The following is a 22,403-nucleotide window of genomic DNA, read 5'->3' on the forward strand; positions in this document are numbered from 1 at the left end:
ATGCGTGTTCTGTGTCAATTATTTTATTGTAAATAGTTCAGACACGCTGAGTATGGAAAAGATTAGAAAAGATTAGTACTGGTATAAAATGCTTTAAGTGTTGAGTATGATTTTTTTACTGAGCCATAGTCGCTCACTCCATTTAATTTAATATTTTACAAGTAAAGAGTTGCAACAAAGGTTCCTGGGGAGCACAAGTGAGACATGAGGCTGAGGGAGAAAGGCACCATAATCTTGTTGATTTATATGTTTTGATGTATATGTGAATATATGCATATATATATATATATATATATATATACTTGATGTAGATATTGGTGGATATGTATACATTTTGTTTCTTATATGTATATATGTGATTGTGTATAGCTATATCTATATATGTGTATATATATATATATGGCTAGTTATAAAAATCGATTATAAAGTTCTGTGGGTGATAATTTTTATAATGGTTATTACTATGTACTTATTTTATTAATTGTGATTAAGTTAATGAAAATCCAGTCGGTTGGTAGGACTGGTTTGTGTGAATTGTTAATTGGGAGTGTTACAGGACATAATTAAAAAAAGAGAAAAAAAATTCCTCGGGCCCTCTAAAATAGGGGAACTCATGCCGTTTTTCTGTAACACACCCAATGGTTAGGAGAGGTTACATTAATTATGTTCAAAGTCTCATATTTTTATGGATTGAAATTGAGTTGATTGGTTAAGATGAATGGAAGTTTGGTGTGTGGAAAGAAGTTTGGTTGATTGAATAGATTGTATTAAAGTGTTATTTTTTTTGTTTGAAAAATGGATTTATCAAAAATATAAGGGATAGCATGCCAAAAATTTTTCAAAATCTTATCAAATGAACTTGTTTTAACACTAAAACTTAGTAATTATGTTTGTTAAAATGTGCTAAAGTAAGAGAAAGCATATAGTCATCAACTAAGGGGGAGAGAGATTGATTTGTTTTTAAATGATAATGAATCATTGTTAAGCATGTTGATGAAATGATATTGGATTTTGAAAAGTTTCCTTTTAATGATTTATGAAATGAAATTGTTAATGAAATGATTTTATGAATTGGTTATTCAAAATGGTTATTGAAAAGAGTAAATGAAATGGTTTAATTGCATTTATTTTTCTTAAATTGGATTTCAAATTAATCTTGGGTTTAAGCTTATTAATACTTTTTTATTAATGCCAAAAAGAGGGAGAAATGGTTTATTATTGTATTTTTGAAGCTTGAGCAAAATGTGCAAATTTGTGGTAATGTTAGGAGTATTTTTAATTGCATATTTTTTTATTTAAACTTGGTTTATGTCATCAATCAAAAAGAGGGAGATTGTTGAACCACTAGGTGTTTTGATTATGCTAAAAACACAAGTTTGAATATCTAACATTATCCAATGAATGTGTCAAAAACATTATCAAGTGGACATAATTTGAAAAATGCAAAAACAGGATATACACGCTTGTGTATTGAGCCAACACATGTGGAAAAATGATTGTGTATCCTTCCAATAGAGTTTTGGGCAAAAGTCAACAAACACACCTATTTGCCTTAAACCACACGCTCGTGTATTAACCCAACACACAAGGAGAAGTGACTGTGTATTTTACCCATGCAAATTTGGGCAAAAGTCAACATGGTCAAACAAACTACATGCCTATGTGCCTTAAAACACAAGTCTAGGTTTCAAGGATGCTCGTCACTCTGCATGTCCCTTTTCCATCCTCTCATATCTGAAACATTCTAGAATTTTAAAGGTGCATGGTAGGACACTTGTTGCTCAAGTGGCATATTTGAAAATTTGACTGTTAGGAGCTTTGATCGAAGATTGACTAACCACAAAAAGTGAAAAATTGAAGGACACACACCAGTGTGTCTCGCAGATTTTTACATAAATTATTGGTTTCAATGCCAACGGATCTATTCTTTCAACCAATAATCAGATAAGTTATTCTAGTCATTCAAGACTATACAATGAACAATCTTTGATTGAAAATAGGTTATAGATTAAACATGTAAAATCATATACTCATTTTCTTCTCTAATTTCTCTCAAAAGTTTACAATTCAATTATTTGAGAAAAACTCTTGTGATCATTTCATGTATTAGCCTTGTAGAAGCATTGACATTCATCTATTTGTATTCAATATTTTGGGCAAAATCCTGGATAAACTATAGTGGTGGTGCAATCCTAAAGAACTACTGTAAAGAGATGTTATCTTTATAAGTGAAACTTCAAGCGAGTTGCTTAAAGAAGTGAACGTAAGAGGTTTGGAAGAGAAAGCTCCGAACCACTATAAATATTGTACATTTCCTTTCCCGACTCTCTTTACTTTATGCTTTATATTTGTGTTATATGTTTTGATAATTTGTTGAATATTGTTTGTGATTAATTTCTTGGTTTTGTTGATTATTGGATTTACTTGAATATCTTGTTAAATTTATTTATTTGGGTGTGATTGATTATAATTTTGTTTAAGATTTTTATTAGTCAAAAGATTTTAGATAATCATATTCACCCCTCCTTAAGAATTATTAATCATTTGAGGTTTTTCATTGTGTATTAGATTGATGATAGTGAATATGATAATTAATTTAAGTAGGTGTGATTGTATGTGGATTGAAAAGATAGTTCTTTTTTTTTTTTTCTAATAACTTAGTAGCATGAGTAGTACAAGAATTGATATATGTTTTAAAAGTAATTTGGCATGTTTTAAAACCTTAAAAACATGTTGGATGATGTATAGTAGGCAATGAAAAAGGAAAATTGTGTAAAAACCAAGTAGGGTGTGATTTCAGCCTGTATTTTGTGTGCTAGATGTCATGCACGACCATCCCAATGTCAGGCACAATCATGACAAAAATAGTTTTATAAGTTATGAATGGTTGTGTAGTATTGGATGCACACCCATTCATGCGAAACCTAGAAATTAATGAACATTTTTATGGTAATTTGGTAACATTTAGATATTGTTAATCAGTGATAAGATAACTAGGCTACGAGGGATGATTGTCAATTAGGAAGGACCGACCATGCATATGGTAAAATAACAGAAAAACCCTTAGGAAGTTTATAGGTTAAAAATGTCTAAATGTTAAAGTGTTTAAATTCAGACTAGGATGCATGCCTATGCACTTGAAAAGAGCACGCTTGTGCATGTAAAATAAGAAAGGCATGGTAAAGGATGAATGAGGAAGTACATCATGCATAGTAAAGGATAAGGCACGTTTGTGCATCCAAGATATGCACGCTTATGCATAAAGTATTAAATAGGCATATCCAAAGGGCCTAGTCATGCATAGTGAAAAAGAATGAATGCCTACACACTCGATGAGGGATGTCTGTGATAATGTTAAAAGAAAAGAAAGTTAAGAGTAACTAGGCTATAAGTTTATAAGGTAGTCTTGAAAGATAGTACGAACTTTTTAAGTATGTAGTAGTGCCCAATGTGCCTAAAAGATGGCATAATGTTAGGGCACGAGCTATGTATAGGGTGAAAGCTAAGATGAGCTTGAGATGTTTATATGACTCGAGATGCATGCATGCTAAACATATCTTAGAATCATTATATGGAAGCACCATGAGTATAAACTCCTTACACCGCCTACACTAGGGTATGTTTGTAGTAGGAAACTTGGATGTAGTAGAGCTCAGTTATTATTACAATTAGACAGTCTATAATAGTATAGGTGAGTGGACTACACAATGAATGCTCACATGGCTAAAGTGTCAAATCCTTGTATCAATCTAGTCTAATCCATCTAGTATACAACTCAATTATAATATGATAGTGTTTTCACCGAGAGATAATGTGGTCACACTAATTTGGGATCTATAGTGATTCTTTAGTGACTAAGTAGGACACAGATAATCCCAAGAGACATGTTATATAGCCTAGTTTCTAAAGTTTGATATAGACCTATGTCATCACAATGAAAGTTTAGCATGGACTTTTAATGACAAAGTTATAGTTGGGTCAATCCAAAAATATTTTGGGGATTATGTAAAAGAATAGTGGAGTATCGTACTTACTGAGTGACTTTCACTCACTTTCCTATTTTTCATGTATGTAAATATAGGTGATCGCAGTTATTACAATATGAGCAGCGATTAGCAAGAGTAAAGGCTACATGAAGGCATTTCAATCATTTATTATTTTATGTTCAAATATTGTTTTAGACTATGGATTGGATTCTATTTGATGTATTTAGCTACACATTATGTTTACTTTATGGATGATGAGGATGTTTATGTGTTTGAATATCCTTTAATACGTTAATGCATAGTAATGATGTAAGGGCATTTTTGTAATATGCCATATGTGATAGATGTTTGGATTGCATGTTAAGTGAATGTATATTCATATAGTTAAAGTTAGTGATATCTTCATTTAAAAGACAATGTTTTTGAGAAAGGGTGTTACAAATTTTGAATAGAAAAGTGTTATTTATACCTTGTAAAGTCGAAAAAAATATTTTATAGGGCAAAACTTGATTTAAAAATTTAATGTACTTAATTCACAATTATGCATTTAAGGTTGGCAATTCCCAAAAACAATACTAGGTACCTTAGTATCTTATCCCATCTAGGCATCCTAGCTTTTAAAAAATTGTCCCTTCCATCCCCTACTTCAACCCCAGAATGGCCTGCTCCATACTTGTAAATACTAGGATTTCTTTTTTAATTTATTTAATTTCAAGTTTTAACTTTAAAAAATTGATTATATTTTAATCTATTTTATAATTTTAGTGGATATGCGGATAGGGCTTGATAGTTTCTACCTTTCCCTAACCTTTACCCTCTACCCCCGGCTTTGATTTTAGGTATATACTTTTCCCAATCCTTTCCCTCCAATCTTTAACCTTTTTTGTAATGTTGGATCAATCTGAACTTATTTTAAATAGTGTTTAGTTTGTGATTAATTTAAATATAAAAAAAGTTTGTTTGAAAGTTGTTTGAAATTGATGAGATGGTAATCAAAGTCGATTCAAAAATAAATTTATTTTAAATTTAAGCTAAATTAATTCAAATTTAAATATTCAAATCAATTTGATCTTAACTAGTTTTATGTAAACAAGTATAATCATTGACTTAAATTGGACTCATTTAATTCGAATTCAAATTTAAGTTTAAATAGCTTAGATCAAACCCAATTCTACCTTTTGGGCATTCTCCACCCAAGGCCATCAAATTTTTTTATTTATCCAATCCTAATGATAGATTTTAATTGAGTTTTAGTTTGAATGAATTAAACTCTAATTAGAATCTTAACTTAGTTTGTTTATCTCTCTTATAATACTATTCACTTTATACAACATTATTCACTTTGCCAAAATCATTATTTACTTAGTCAGAATTTTTCTGACAATACCATATAATATACTAATTTAAATTATTTTAAACTAAATATTATAAATTTCAATAAACTCTTATTTAGTTTCAGTTCAAATCCGCTGTTGTCCAGCCTACTAGGTTTTCATGTCGCTTTTATAAAGGAAAAAAAAAATCCTAGCAGCTTGGTAGATTAATAGAAACCAAAGAGACACATAAGGGAAATTGAAAATTTTACCCTTATTTTAATTCATGTAAACATATATGCCACTTATCTCAAAGCTTAAACAAATATACCATAAAGGTAATCTACTTTTTCAAAATACCCCTCTTAACGCAACCCATACAGAGATTCTCTCTTTTTCTCTACAATTTTTTCTTTCTACAACTTTAAAAGATATTTGACATTAATAAAAACTATTTGAAACAGTGAAATAATAGTATAATATATAATATGATAATAATTAAAAATTAAGATAATGAAATAGCCATTATCACTTTCAATGTGAGCTAAACGTCAAATATGGGAGAAAATTAATTTAGAAGGGGAAAAAGGAAAGGTTGGCGTCAATGTCAACCCTTGCTTTTTCCATTAATAAGTGAAGCCAACCCATTTTCTTTGGATTTAACTTTTAAAAATGTCATGTTTTCAACAATGATATATATATATATATATATATATATATATATATATATATAATGCATCAAGAAGGAATATTATAATTAATATATATTAATAATGCACTGACATAAATAATGCACTGACTTGAATAATTCACTGACAACCAGAGAATATATTGCTCACATTCTTGTTTGCTTCCCTTTTTACCTTTCACGTGGAAGTTTTGCTTGCTTTCATATATGTGCATGTTTTTACAAATATTTTTTACAGAAGTATTTTGTAACATCCAAATTCAGGTGTGTCAGTAAACTCCACTTCCAAAATTACCCCTAGAGTTGATTTTATAACTTGTTGTGTAAAGAAATTGCAAAAGAATTATAGAAAACTACTAAAGGAGCAATATTTTTCAAAGGGGGTAAAATGGTCATTTTATAAAAATTCTAGGGACAAAGTGGGCATTAAAATTGAAGGGCACACTTGAAATTATATGGTGGTGCTAAGGGTTTTTGGTAATTGGCTAAGGATAAAATAGTAATTTATGGAAAAGGTTAAGGGCAAAATGGTCCAAAAGGCTTATAAACTTATGCTATTCATTTTCTCTTTCATTTTTTCCGAGAACTCCATGGTTTTAGCTAAGCTTTTTCCCTTAACCAAAATTTGTCCAAAAACCTAGCTAAACCACCTAATTTTCAGAGGCTCCAGTTATAAAAAGTGTAGATCTGTCAATTCTGATCAGTTCTAAGGTAAGAAATTTAATTTTTAAGATATGTTAAGTTTAGGGTTTTGATGGATGATCATATTTTTGGTTGATTAAGGTTGTCAGAAAGAAGAAAAGAAGGTGAATAAACTTAAATCACCAAATTAGCAAAGAAAATGTAAGAATTTCATACTTTACATACTTGAAGTAAAGTTGAGTTAGGTTATTTAAATAACCTTTACTTATATAAGTGTGTAAGGTATTAGAATTAAGATGATTTATGCTTAAAAGGATAAAGAAATTCATTAGGATTCATGATGTAATTTTTGGACATAAGGGTAAAAAGGTAAATTTTTGCCATAAGGGCAAAAATGTCATTTTATGCGATATAGGTTAATGTTGCTTAATTATGTGCATGTTATGTAAAATAACCCTTCAATTAAGCCTATATTGTATAATTGAAATTAATTTGAGACATGATATATATTTATATATAAATGCATGAGAAAATAACATGATGTTTGAGAAGGAATGAAAAGAATAAGGGAAAATAACAAATGCGCATATTTCATATTATGGTTATATATGCATACATGAGGAATCATAACATATGCATGATTTAGAAAAAAATAAAGAAAGAGGAAAAATATTTTCTAAGTCATGCATGCTTTTAGAAAATGGAAAACAAGTATTTTTGGTTTTATAATGACTCATATGATACAGAAAAGCAGAAAACATACTAAAAATCCTTACACGCCAGCTGTATTGTGTAGACAGCAAATAAAATAATCGGTTGTACTGTGTGGACAACTAGCTGTACTGTGTGGACAGCAAAGAAAAATATCAGTTGTACTGTGTGGACAGCAAAAGAAAAATATCAGCTGTACTGTGTGGACAGCAAAAGAAAAATATCAGCTGTACTGTGTGGACAGCAAAGAAAAAAAAAATATGCGTGTAAGAGAGAATTATACTTTGTATGGTGACTGCAAGTACTGTCATATGTAGTCTAGACCAGTCAATGAGAAAGAGAGAGAAACAAATTAGTAAATATTTTTATGAAAGTAAATTGCATTAGAATCATGCATACAAGCCTATGTGGCTGATAAAAAATTGAGAAAGATGTATGATCAAAAAAATAGAAAAGTCATGACACTCATATATGCATAAATCATAACGAATAAATCATATTTGTATAGTAAGAAAATGAATAAATTGGTGAAAGAAGAGAATTTTGATATGTGTTTAATGCGTGTCCGTGTCAATAATTTTATACATGAATAGCCCAGACACGCTGAGTATGAAAGAGATTAATACTGGTATGAAATACTTTAAGTGTTTAGTATGATTTTCTTACTGAGCCAAAGTCGCTCACTCCGTTTAATTTAATATTTTACAGGTAAAGAAATGCAGCAAAGGTTCCCAGGGAGCACTAATGAGACATGAGGCTAAGGGAGGAAGACACCATATTTTTATTGATATATATATGTTTTGATGTATATGTGATATATATATATATATATATACTTGATGTAGATATTGGTGGATATGTATATATATATATATATATATATATACAGCTAGTTATGAAAATTGATTATAAAGTTTCTGTGGGTGATAATTTTTATGATAGTTATTATTATGTACTTATTTTATTTATTATGATTATGTGATAAAAATCCAGTCAATTGGTAGGACTGGTTTATTTGAATTGCTAATTGGGAGTGTTACAGGGCATAATGAAAAAGAGAAAAATATTCCCCGGGCCCTCTAAAATAGGGGAACTTTTGTCGTTTTTCTGTAACACACATATTATTTAGGAGAGGTTACATATTTGCTTGCTTGCTTCCATATTTTCTCCAAAAGTATTTGCTTTCATATAAATCATTGGATTGTTTTCTTGTGCATGAAGAAAATTCAGCAAATAGTTTCATCGATCATCAATACTATTGATGTAATAACAGAAAGACAGGTTAGGTTTCGTTATATCAAATGGAAGTAGAATTATATCATATCAAATTAAATTTAGTCCAAATTTAATGTAAATTGAATTTTAATTTGGTCTGAATTTAAATTAATTTAATTTGATTGGATTAATTTGTAATTAAAATTAAAATTAATATGAAATTGATCAAATTAATTTGGAAATTCAAATTCAAATTAATTTGAAATTGCAATGGGTGAGTGGAGTACCATGGTTGGCGGTGGCGTTTCTGCCAAGCTTTCCCCTATACTTCTTCTATTTCACTAATCTATTTCTTTTTAATCTATTTTCTTTATTGCTTACTTATCCATGCTTGTAGTTCAATAGATTTTATTTTAGTATATTGGTGATTCAAATCTAAAATGTAGCTTAAATGACATTTAAAACTCAAGAATGATACTCTTACGTCAGATATTATGAATACTCAAATTTAATTGTTTTTATGAAAAATGATGTCATGCATATTAATTTACTAATAATCCAATTTTTGTTATTCTAATGTAACATTAGCTTATGCCAATTATGTTAATTTAATAATGATAATTCAGTTTGTTTGATTAATCATTTATTTAAATGATTGTCTTTCATTAATGTAATTTAACGAATTAATATATGTTTTTAGACATTTGCAATCAACTACCAAGATGGGGCATACAGATTCCATGATGTATATAGATTTCGAGTGCAAATGTCACTTAAGACAAAGATAGACACTTAGACTATAATTAGAAATAGGCCAAATGACTATTGCACCCTCAAGTTTTAGTGCACTCTTAAAGTCATACCCATAGGGTTTGAAAAACCCAAAGCTCCACTCATTGGCTAACTTCCGTTAAAAAAACTAAGAGTAAAATCGTTATTTTATTAATTATATTAAAAATATAAAATTCATTCTATTTTCCCCTCATAGTTTAAAAAACTAAGAACTTCACCCTTATCTAAAGTTTTCTAACTTTCAAAAGTAATATTCCTCCCCTCAAAACTTAGGGATTATTTTCCAGACTTTCTCCAACCACCATCTCTAGCAACTGATGACAACGCTTCAACTAACTACTTGTCTGCCATAAGATCGTCACTCTCCGATGGAAGAAGAGGTGACAAAGACGCATCTTCGTCGATTCCAGACGAATCAATAAAGACACATCGATTCATTTGAATCAACAAAATCTGTGTCGATTCTTCTGGAATCAACGAAGACCCTTGTCTCTATTGATTCATCTAGAATCGACGAAGACTTCATCAATTCCAGAAGAATTGATGAAGATGAGACTTTGATGCACCATCTGGAAGTTTTGAAGGTGATTGATAAGATGGTGGGTTGAAGCTCTTTCTTCAGTGACTAGAGATAGTGGCTGAAGAGCCTCTAGAAACTAAACCCTAGATTTTGGGGAGGGGAATGTTACTTTTGAAAGTTAGAAAACCTTTTAGCAGGAGTAAATTTATTAGTTTTTTAAACTGTGAGGGGAAAACTTAATGAATTTTATATTATTTTAATATAATTAATGAAATAACAATTTTACTCTTACTATTTTTAACAGAAATTAGCCCATGGGTGGGGCTTCAAGTTTTTCAAACTCCGTGGGCATGATTTTAAGAATGCACTAAAACTTAGGGGTGAAATACTCATTTGGCCTTAGAAATAAACTAATATTTACTCAGAGATCTATTTTTTGGATAACCTATTTTGGACACTTATTAGATTTGGTGAAGCCACGATTTAGTATCGTATTTATTCAAGCAATGTTATTTCGTATGATTAACCATAGGAACACAGACAAAGAAATGTGATTCAAAATAAATGGTGTTGACTTTCGATTTACACCTGTGGAGTTTGCACTAGTCACTAGTCTGATTTTCAGGGAAGACATGGACATGTCCAACTATGTTGATTGCACGAGGACGCCTCGACTAAGAGAGAAATACTTCCCGAACATTCATAGGTTGTTATCCCATGGGGAGATTAAGCAAGCATTCGACAATTAAATTTGCAGAGACAATGATGATGATGCAGTGAAGTTCGCGGTCTTATATTATGCGTTTACAGGATTATTAGGGGCGGAGAACATAACCAAAATACCTGATCGTTTTTTGCATTTAGTGGATAATTTAGATGCATTTAGTCGATACCCATAAGGGATAGTGACATGGAATAAAACAGTTGAATCAATACAGAAGGGTATCCATAACAAATATCAGTATTGTGTTGAACATTACCTGTCGTACACAAATTCGCTCTCACTTCTTAGTTACAACATTTTGGGATAACCGATTACTTTTCAAGTAAGTATCACATAATAGATAAAGTTTACATTTACACCGATGATTATAATAACTAACCATAAATGTTGTACTTTATGTAGTATTGGATTTATGAGACGATTTAGAAACTATCATCTTATATCCGTCTGGAAGCAAATGATCAAATCTTTCGTATCCTGAAATGAAAGACAATTGTATTACCAATCTGGGATGTTGTATAATTGTACTTTGGGACGCTCCTCTAGTAAGTTGCTCATTGATAGATTTATATTTTATTATTCTATTTTGCATTTCATTTCATTAATTTTTATAAATTTCCTTCATGTTCTAGGAGAGGATTACAACTGCATTACGTCTTACTAAGATTGAGCATAACTCTGAATGGTACATTTGGGCTCTTGTGTTTATGGGAGAATAGGCACCATCGACATCATCAAATGACGCGTCTATAGATTCAGACAATGATGATAACATTCAGTTGAATCATCCTATTACCTTTCAGATAACCCCTAGAGGGTCTTCACAGTTCTCCACCTCTTTTGTACAAATATCTTCATCATGAGGTGCTCGATGCATTGTTTTTGCGACGTCTCGTATTAGATAGGTATCCTCTTCATAGGTGTTATCCTCTTGCACTATATATCCCCGAGAGTCACATAGGGCCTTTAATAATATATGTGTATCCCTTCCACAGATGTCTACCTCCTACACTTCCCATCCTCGAGAGCACTAAAAGGATGACCCCATAAGACATTCAATTCATAAGACATCGTATAGTGGTGTATCATATGACTGTCTTCAACAGATCTTAATAGAATATGAAATAGGCATCAACTCTCAGATGCAATAGTAATTGGACCAGCACACTGCAATAATATGCACAGAGTAGGAGCAATAAGCACTTATGTTTTGTGGGGAGATGTAGGAGTAGTGGCAGCAACAGGTATCAATGTTTTGTAGGGATATGCAAGTGCATTAGCAACAACAGACATCGATGCTTCATAGAGAGATACAAGAGCAATAGTAACATCAGACATCGATGTTTCAGGGGAGGATGCAAGAACTCCAATCATCATTAAATAATCGAATTGCAAGACTTGAGGATTCTTATGTTCAAGCATCAAGATCAGTACAGGTTATTATCCACTATACTTATTTTTTATTTCAATTAGTTGTGTTATAAAATAATAATAAGTATAATTTTTTTTTTATAGTTGGACAACTTATCAGACGATGATGTTCAATAACAAGAGCAGGATCAACCGATAACTATTCAAAAGTCAACAACAACTAAAAAAGTGTCAACATTCGGATGTGTGCTACGAAAAAGAAAATAATTAGTAAGTCCATTCATAGATCTAACAAAAGTAAAAAAGAACAAACAACCCATACTTAATGATCATTATCTGGACTCGCGATTGGTCGAGACCTAGTTAGAGTTTTTATTATGGTACCGTCGTGTGTTAGATAATGACACTCTATGTGTCTTCCTTGGAGGACTAACTGAAATGACAGCCTATATAAGCAAACCATAATGGACCCTAATTGTAACACCGCGGTAATGGTTGGAAAACATGGTATGCACCCTTCCTTTGTATTAGTTCATATTAGTTATCACTTTCAACTTATGGTGTAACTTATCTATGTACACATCATATCAAAGCTTTCACGAGAATACTCCATAAATCTTTTCCAGATAGTAACTAGACAAATATTTTGACTAAGTTCGTTGCATTTCTCCTATAGTGCTACGATGAATTCAAACGGTTAGGTACAAATATGAAGTGACCCATATTTTTCTTAGATCAAATCAATGACATCTCACGTCAACAGTCAACTGAATTCTTTCAGTCATAGAGTAGTGTTGACAAGGTGGTTTACAATTGTAAGTCGTTTACAGTATATTTGATTATTGGTACTTATTTGTCTTTATTGGTTGGCAGGTATTTATTCCCCTCAACATCGACAACCAACATTGAGTGTGTGGTGTATTGGATATCAATGATTGGAAGTTCTATGTATACGACTCTGCCCAATATACTATTAGCTTAGAGAGGGTGAAGAAGTTAATGATGCCATATAGGACACTGACACACCTAATGAAGCTGAGTAATTTCTATACATCAAAGGGAATTCAACCATTAGATACTTCACCAATGTTACAATACAGGTGTGTTTGTGATGTGTCAAAACAAGATGTAAAAAGCGAAGACTGTAGCCTTTTTTACTTATGTTTATGAAATACCTTACTCTAGATCGGTCATTTAATTTCACATTAAAACATTCTAAGAGGCTAAAAATGTGCATGACCACAACCATATTCCAAGGAAAGACCCTCATTAAGTATTTAAAGTTTACAAGTTTGTTTATATGTTACCAAACTTTACTTAATTAGTTATATTTATTAAATTCAATTGGATTGTCAAAATGCAGGTTTCGAAGAATTTGATTAAGGTGTAGGTTGGCAGGCATGCATATGAATTGGATGTCAATTTATTATTGTTTCAATGATGTATTTTATTATTGTTTTACTAATGTATTTGCTACATAAATCATAAGTTTCTTTGATGATTTCTTAATGCTTATTCATGAAATGAAACTAATTAATAAAATATGTTAATATGAAATACATGGTTTGATGTAATAAAAATCAAATATATACATAAAATAAACATTAACAAATAAATGTTGTGGTAATTCCATTCTACTATTTTAATCCATTGTCATCGCATACATGTAAAAGTCTAAACATAAAAAATTAATACATTAAAATTTGTATAAAACCTAATAGATAAATTATAAAAAATTAAACATGCAATATATATACAATTATAATTATAATATCAAACGTAATCAGAAAATTAACTATGATAACCTATTTGGTCATATGGGTTGCATCGTGACTACGACGACATCATCCTTATGCGCTACTTGGTGTGCGGGACGAGCCAACCACGCACACTGGAGTTAGAGTTGGACTCGAATAACTCAAGCAACTATGGCCAGATTGATGACATCAGCTATAATTTTGTTGTCGAACTTCCTCTCCTTGTGAAAGTCTTCTTGCATGGTTAGAAGGACAACTGGATCGTCATTCCATCACTGAAGGATAAATCGTAGGTATATTTGATGGTGCCTAAGTTGATTGATCCCCTAGTGGATTAATATCTTCTCTATACACCCTACATAAATATTGAGTTGAGTAATATGTATTGATCCAGCCTACACAATCTGACAGGTTATTATACCTTGCAATAGTTATAGCATGTGCACATAGAATCTAGGAAAGTTAAAATTTCCCACAATCACATATTCGATATAGAAGATTTACGATGAACACTTGTTGTCGTGAATCGTGAACTTCGTATTGTTACATGTTGACTGGTTTAACAACCGTATTGGCATATTTAAACACATATCGAGCAAGCTTGTTCTTAGCCCATGGTGTTAATGGGTGAGATCTCTCACATGTAAAAAACAACTAATAAATGCAATGAAAAAAAGAAACATCATTAAAATTTTAGTCATACATACCAATCATGTTTCGCCTACTGAAAAATCAATGTTGCATTGTCCTCCGAAGAAACTCAACTAATATGGTGATAGGCAAAGCACGAGTAGTCTATGTTAAAGTGTTGAACGACTTAACAATATTAGTCATCATAATGTTGTGTCATCATCCTCCAAAGTGGGCACGCGCCTATCTTTCTACCCAATGTCGATCAAATAGGTTGTTGTAATGGGATTTACTCAGACAATTTTACTCATAGCAACTTGAAAGTCTCTGAGGTGATATGGGTTGACAGCTTTCCAAAATAATCCATCAATATGTTTGGTTTTTTTGAATTGCGAATGCATGTTACCCTTTATGTGGTAATTACAAAACCTATGACAAGCATGAGACATGACGTTCACAACCGACATAATTATTGAATGATAATGATCAGAAATAATTGGCAAATCTAGTAAATCACCAATGTACATGCGAAGGTATGTAAAAATTATTAGAACCCTCTTATTATGCCCAATACCGAATGCGAGCAGGGAAATTTGATTATTACTATTTTTTGCAACAGCAATAAAAAAAGACCCAAAATACTTTCTTTTTAAATGTGAAACATCAATGCATATCACCGGATGACAAAATTATTAGAACCCTCTTATTCAACACCCCATTCACATGAAAAAAAACTTGAACCTATTTACCAGATCGATATCAATATGTGTCATAGTTCTTGGGTGTTGAAGCTGTAAATTATGACAATACTCGTGTAATAAATCGAAAGACTGTTTCGGAGATCCTTATATTATATTTATTGCATATGTTTTGGCACGTTATCTTGCATGTAGAATATGTCAATTTTGTACCTATCTGTCAGGTCTGAAATAATTTTCTTCGATCGATAAATGTGATCAACCATAAATATGGACTTAAGTATGTTCCCTAACAATTCCACACCAGTTTGTCTATAGTGTAGTAATATTTGATCTCACGAATAAGTGTGTGTCTCATTCATACTTTGTAAGACCCAATGTCTCTATCTTGCTCTCTCATTGCTCGTGCTCTTCATTTATATTGTAGGGATACGCACTTAAGCTCATATAAATATTATCAGAATGATGAACCTTTCATTGAATTCCTGTCTCTAATGCATATATTGGAAATAATGCTTTCAATTATGCCTTTGAATTATAAAAACCATCATTTGCAAATGGTTGCCCTTTTGTGTTGCCCGATTACTAATACCTGCATTCTCAACATTAATAGCAAACTTAAGAACCTATTGGAATGGATTTGGATTATGAACGTGACTTGGATATGCTTCAATATTCATAAAGTCATAACGTCTTGTGCTATATTCAGCCCCCTCATTACAAGCATGACTTTGATTTTTGTCAATGTCTTGGCTTGAAATATCATACATGTCCTCATCAAACCCCGAAAATTCTTCATCGTCATCATCATCATCCTTATTACCTTCTATTTTATAATCCTCATCCATGTTATCGTTATTATCATCATTAGCACCATAATTCCCACCAAACTCTTGGAAACTTTGTGGATATGCCCACTCATCTGTCAGATGATTTTTCTTTTCTTTCTCATGAGCATCTTCGGTTTGTTGATTGTCTTTTCCATTAATTGGACTCTCGGTAACATAAAATTTTATATATCTTTGTGAACTTTTTACTACAATCATAAAAAACTCCACATCATCATTGTCTACCATCTCCATCGGACCCACATCACATAGGGTAAATACGCGCACATTTGACTGACTTCGATCGAGTCTTAGACTATAATTGCTTCTTGTAATGAATCCTTCAAAATTGACAGTTATGTCAATACACATCCCTCTCTTATTCCCACCAATATATCTTGTCACATTATCATCACCTTCAATCCATTAGTCTCCATAGCGAATTTTAAATGCAATTTTTTTCATCCTAACTAAAAATAAACTTAAAAACATAAAAATTTCAAATTGCACTACTTTACAAGTTTTTCAAAGTAAACCTTAAATGCAATACCAATGCAACCAAGCTTTATACATACGTATTTATAACACATTAAGCTATCATATCATCAAGTGATATACAAATATTGATCAAGGCAAGATAATAAAAAACAGAAAAAATGATAGTGGCAATTCTGTAATTTTCTATGCAACTCTCTATCAAGACAAGGAAAACAATGTACAACACACAATAGCACCAAATTGGAATAAACAAACGTAAAAAATAAAAAATTGAGTGCAATGGAAGAAAACAAAAAAATAAATAAATTCAGTGGAGCTTGAAGGGCTAGCGTTAACGCTAACCTGTTCTTCTTCTAGAAAATTTTCAAGCCTGAATTTTCGTATTTTATAACCATCAATACAACATTAAACAATAGAAACAACATGAAATAATAGCATTAAACAATCTAACAATATGAAATCACAACAAAATTAAATTTTATATAAAGTTATGAACATGAATCTACCATACTTATTTCATTTTCAATTGTTTATAAAAAAAAATATATATATAACATATGGGCTTGAGTCAAAACTGACCTAAATGTGGGTGATTTTACTATGAAATTTTTGCAATAGATATTAATTTTCTTAATAAATTTAACAATTTTCGTCTCGCCCTCTCTTGTGTCTAAGTTGAATAATTTATAATGGTTTTCTTATAGGTTTTATTGTTCAATCATGTGTTTTCTCTGATGAAAAATTTATTTTTTTTATGATATAGAGATTATTTTCTCATTTGAAGATTAAGAAAGAAAGAAAAAGTTGTAAAGAAAAAAAAAGAATCTCTATATGTTTTATGTCAAGAGGGATATTTTAGAAAAGTAAATTATTATTATAATATATTTATTTAAATTTTAAGATAAATGATATATATATATATATACAGAGATTAAAACAAAGATAAAAATTTCAATTTTTCTATTATATAAGGGATTGTTGTGTCTCCATTTTTTGATACTGTACACATTTTTACAATATGTCACAGAAGGATGGTCTCAAACGAAATGTGCGCGTGGACCACACCGTTTGTGGGGTCACTCTGATCCTCAACTTGCAGCTCTTATCAAGTGCCTCTCCAACAAGACTGCTTCCGTTGGAATGCTAATGATAGTAGTTAAAAATTGTATTATATTATATATTAAAATTTTAATTTTATATATTAAATATTATATATTATAATTTTTTTAAAATAAAATAATAGAAAAATAATAAACAAAACATTATTTAAAAAATTACAAATATTTATAAAAATTTAAAATTATATATATTATATCATATTTTTTAAAAAACATTAATTAATATCCATAACATATATCATATTATATAATATATTTATTATATTATATAATTATAATATATATTATGATATATATTAATTTTTGTTAATATTATATTATATTATATCATATATATTTTATATTATAAAATATTGAAAATTATTATATTAATTAGTAAGGCGGCTTGAAAAGCCCTCATTCTCCCGCGCACGTTTTTGCCGTGGTCTCACTCTGACTTAGAGAAAAAGATTTGCCTTCAGACTTTAAAATGTGTGAAAAATATATTCAGGTACTCCCCAGACTACTGTAGCCCATATAGATTTTCCAGTGATATTATCGGACAAATAACCATTTCTTTCCTCCGTCTAATTTTGAAAAGGCCACGCGTTTCCACCCAAAGTTCATCGTTATTTTTAAATTAGTATCTCCTTATTATTAAACACTTAAATATTTACCTATAAATAATTAAAATTAATAAAATAAATTAACATTATCTATTTTTTTCTAATTAGTATCTCTTCCTCCCTTTTCTAACATCAGCATCAATAGGCATCTCTCTCTACCCTTTTTTGTTCCCACTTTCAATGTCTTCTTCTCATCTTCGTAACTAGACAAATGTGTCATCTTTGTTAGACAATAGAAATAAGAACAAAAGAAAAGAAAAAGAGACATCGATCGGTGGTAGCACTAAAAAAGAGAAGAAGAAAAAAAAACCCTAAAAAAAATATAATATTTTAAAGTTTAATCCTAAGAAAAAATTATTAATTTTCTTAATTTAGAGGAAAATATTAATGTTTTATTAATTTTAATATATTGTTAGTTAAATTTACGATTTTACCTTTAAAACTTAACAAATATAGTTAATTTTAACGGGTCATAAATAGTTATTTAAGTTTTTAATAGTTAAAGAGTATCCATTTGGAATTATAATGAACTTTGGGTGAAAATGAGTGTTTGGCCTTTTGAAAAATCTAATTTTTTAATCTAATATTTACTTTTTTAAAAGTAAATTTAGTTTAGTTTTAATATAATAACAAAAATGCTCTCATTATTTAATACAAATTTTAATTATCAATGTTTTTAATTTTATTAAATTACAAAATATCTCAATCAAATAGAGAAATTTAATGGACTAATTTATCTTATTATAATATTTATTTTATCAATTTATCATTTAACAATTATAATTATAATTAATTATTTTTTATAAAAAATAAATTTCTTTGAAAAAAATATTTTATCCTTATTTTCTTTAAACTCTTCTCCTCCTATCATCTTCAGTTCTTTACCACTAAGCCTTATTTATCCTTTTTCTATTCTTATTTAGTTTTGACAATTTTTAACACAATCCGTTAACTTGAAATGATAAGATACAAAAAAAATCAGATTAAGATTAAGTTTTTTTATATAAAATTTATTTTAGATCAATCTAATATAACTTAAAATCAAATTGGATAATATTATGGTTTACACAAAAGTAACCTAATGACCAGAATCATCACGAATATTTTGAAAAAATATTACTTTAATAGATTGCATATAGTTGTATCTTTATATAATTATAATTACTCATATTATTTTTATTTTTATTTAAATATTTTATTTTATTATTAAGTAGTAAGAATTTAATTTGATTTGTCAGATTATAAACATGTTTTTTAAAAGTCTTATATTATAATGATATATTGTATCTTTATAATAAAAATTTGAAATCTTTGCAGATTACATATAATTGCATCTTTGTTTAATTATAATTACTCATATTACTTTTTTTTATTTAAATATTTTATTTTAGTATTAAGTTGTAAGAATTTGATTTTATTAGCCAGATTATTGATGTGTTTTAAAAGTTTTTATATGTAAATTTTTAGACTATTTGTTAATAAGATAAAATGTTATATTGTGTGTTTTAATAATAATAGGTTGGGGTAATTCGATAAAAAAAAAAAATTAAAACAATAAAAACATCTTCAAGAGTGAAAATAATAGATAATTTCCAGTCAAACTAGATCAGATCAAATTAACTCAAATATTAAAGGGTTAGGTTAGGGTTAAAAAGTTTTTACACGATTTTAATTCGAATCAAATTAGAGTTGAAGATTTCTGACATGAAATCTAAAGTGACACGATATAAACACGATTCGATGATACGAATTGTTAGGTCTATTCTTATTATCTTCATCAACAGTACCACCATCATCTTTATTCTCCTCTAATCATCTTCACCACTAATACCACAAACCATCTTTCTCTTTTCATCATTTTCACCATTACTCTTCTATTTTTTAATTTCCTAGAAAAATCTCACAATAACTCTAGACTTACATTTATTTGAATTGAAAGAAAAAAGGGGAGAAAAGAAGAGTAAAGGATAAATTGACATTTATTAAAAAGAAATTGAGTTGGAAAAAGATGACCAAGAGATAAATTAATATATTGAAAAAAATGAGTGAGAGAAAGAAAAATAAAAAATCGATGATATTTATTGATATAAAACAAGTGACAGAACTAAAGAAAAGGAATAGATTGAAATTTATTGAAAGAAAATAAGTGTGAGGAAACAAAAGGGTTAGACTGATATTTATTGAAAAGAAGTAAGTGGGAAAAGAAGAGAGAGGAGATGGTAATAGGAAAATGAATGAAAGAAAGAAAGAAAAAAAAAGTGAGATTGACATTTGTAAAAAAGAAATGGGGGAAGAAGATGAAGAAACAATATTAGGAAAACAAGGACATGAAGAAGGATAAATGTATAAATATCATAAATTGAAGAAAATTATACATTTTAATCTTTTTGAATTATTGTTTTTTAGATTGGCTTAAAATAGTCATTTTACCATTTCACATAATAGAATATATTGATCTAAATGGATGATAAATAAAAATTTAAAATTTTTAAATTTAAAGGATGAAAATTTGTTCTATCATCAAACCTTACGTGGAAAATAGTTAGTTGGCCAATATTATAAATCAAACCAATTTAATAATGATTGTTATGATTAATATTTGGATTGGCCATTAAAAGTATGAACTTTACCTATTTATATCAAAGAAGAAATTTAATGCAACAATTATACATAGTATCATTCATCCACTTTTATTTTGGTTATTTGAATGAGTATTATTAAAGGTGATAAAGGGTTAGGTTGCCCTGGTCAAGTCCCCTCTTCTTAGTTTGGTGTGCGAGAGTATGACCTATTATTATAGTAGGTTATATCAGGTTGGGTTGTATTGCCAGCTTAGACATCTAACATGACCCATCATTGTGCATGCCATTTAAAAATAATAATAATTAAATAAATTAAATAATGAACAAAATATAAAAAATTATAAAATTTTATAAAAAATGAAAATTTTAAACTTATAAAAATGAGTTGAGTTCTTTAGATCAATCTCATATATGTGAGACAATTGAAATTAAGTTTAGTTAGAACTTGATATTTAAACTTTTATTTATAGTTGGTAAAGAAAGTTATTAAAGTGTATCTTTTAAATATGAAACATTTTTGCAACAATGCAAAAGTGCAAAGTGAAAAGGTATAAGTGTGAAAGTGTCTTATATCTAGAAAATACAATTCAACAACTTCACTCACCCACTAAATATAAAGGCTAAACAAAGTATAAGTTTCAACTAAACTTAAGTTTTGGTTGTTTCATATTGGTTAGATTGAAAATTAAAACTTAACTTATCCATATAAATAAATGTATTTTGCTTTTAATCACAATTCTATTTTTTAACATATTTTTTAATTAAAAAACATAATTTAAAAAATTAGTTTTTATTAAAATAAACGGGATTAGCTTGGTGAAGGTCTAATGACATTAAGACTCATAGAGTCACAACCTAAGGGGTCTTGACCCCTATCATGAGTCTAAAGAGTTTTAGTGAGTTAACCCAACTTGTAAGACATGCTATCGTGCAAGTCTAAGCGTTATATGACTTGTAGACATGATGGTTAATGTTGAATTCAACCACCCCACTGCTCTTTCAAAGTACTATGTAAAAGTGTACAAACTTTTATCAATTATTTACATAGCAAATGAAATGATTTAAGTTAAAAAATCCTAAATACTACCTCTTTAATTATATAATCTGGGACATGTTAATCATAGTTCATTGCTCTTCAATTTTTTTTTCATTTATTTGAATAATAAGAGGATATGGTAATTATAATAATTAGGGATATATTTAAATTGAATTGAATTTGAATAAATATATATTCAAACTAAATTTGATTTCAAAATGGTTAGTTTGGGTTTAAGTTTGGCTCATTCGAACTAATTATTCAATTATGTCGAAAAAAATTATTAGAGAAAAAAATCAAAAAGAAAAAATAATTATCACTTAAGAAGAAGAGTCACCGAAAAAAAGAATCGAAGATGAGATATTAATCTTTAGCTGGGCACATTGATCTAAAACTTTAGCTTGATTTATAGTTGTTTAGAGTTGAACAATAATTTGATTTTAAACTAATTCAAATTACATCCGCTCTTAATTATAACTCAACACTATGACATTAATAAAACAATTACTCAAGGAGTATGTAATGCATTTCAAAAAAAAAAAAATCAACGGAACATTAACATGTGTTTATATGATTATAATAGATTTTAACAACAAATATATTAATAATCACTATTTAATCATATTATTTTAAATTAATTATAAAATAATGTATAATACAATTGTTTTATATATAATTGCCCTGTACATA

The sequence above is a fragment of the Mangifera indica genome, chromosome 12, assembly GCF_011075055.1.
Source record: "Mangifera indica cultivar Alphonso chromosome 12, CATAS_Mindica_2.1, whole genome shotgun sequence".
Lineage (NCBI taxonomy): Eukaryota > Viridiplantae > Streptophyta > Magnoliopsida > Sapindales > Anacardiaceae > Mangifera > Mangifera indica.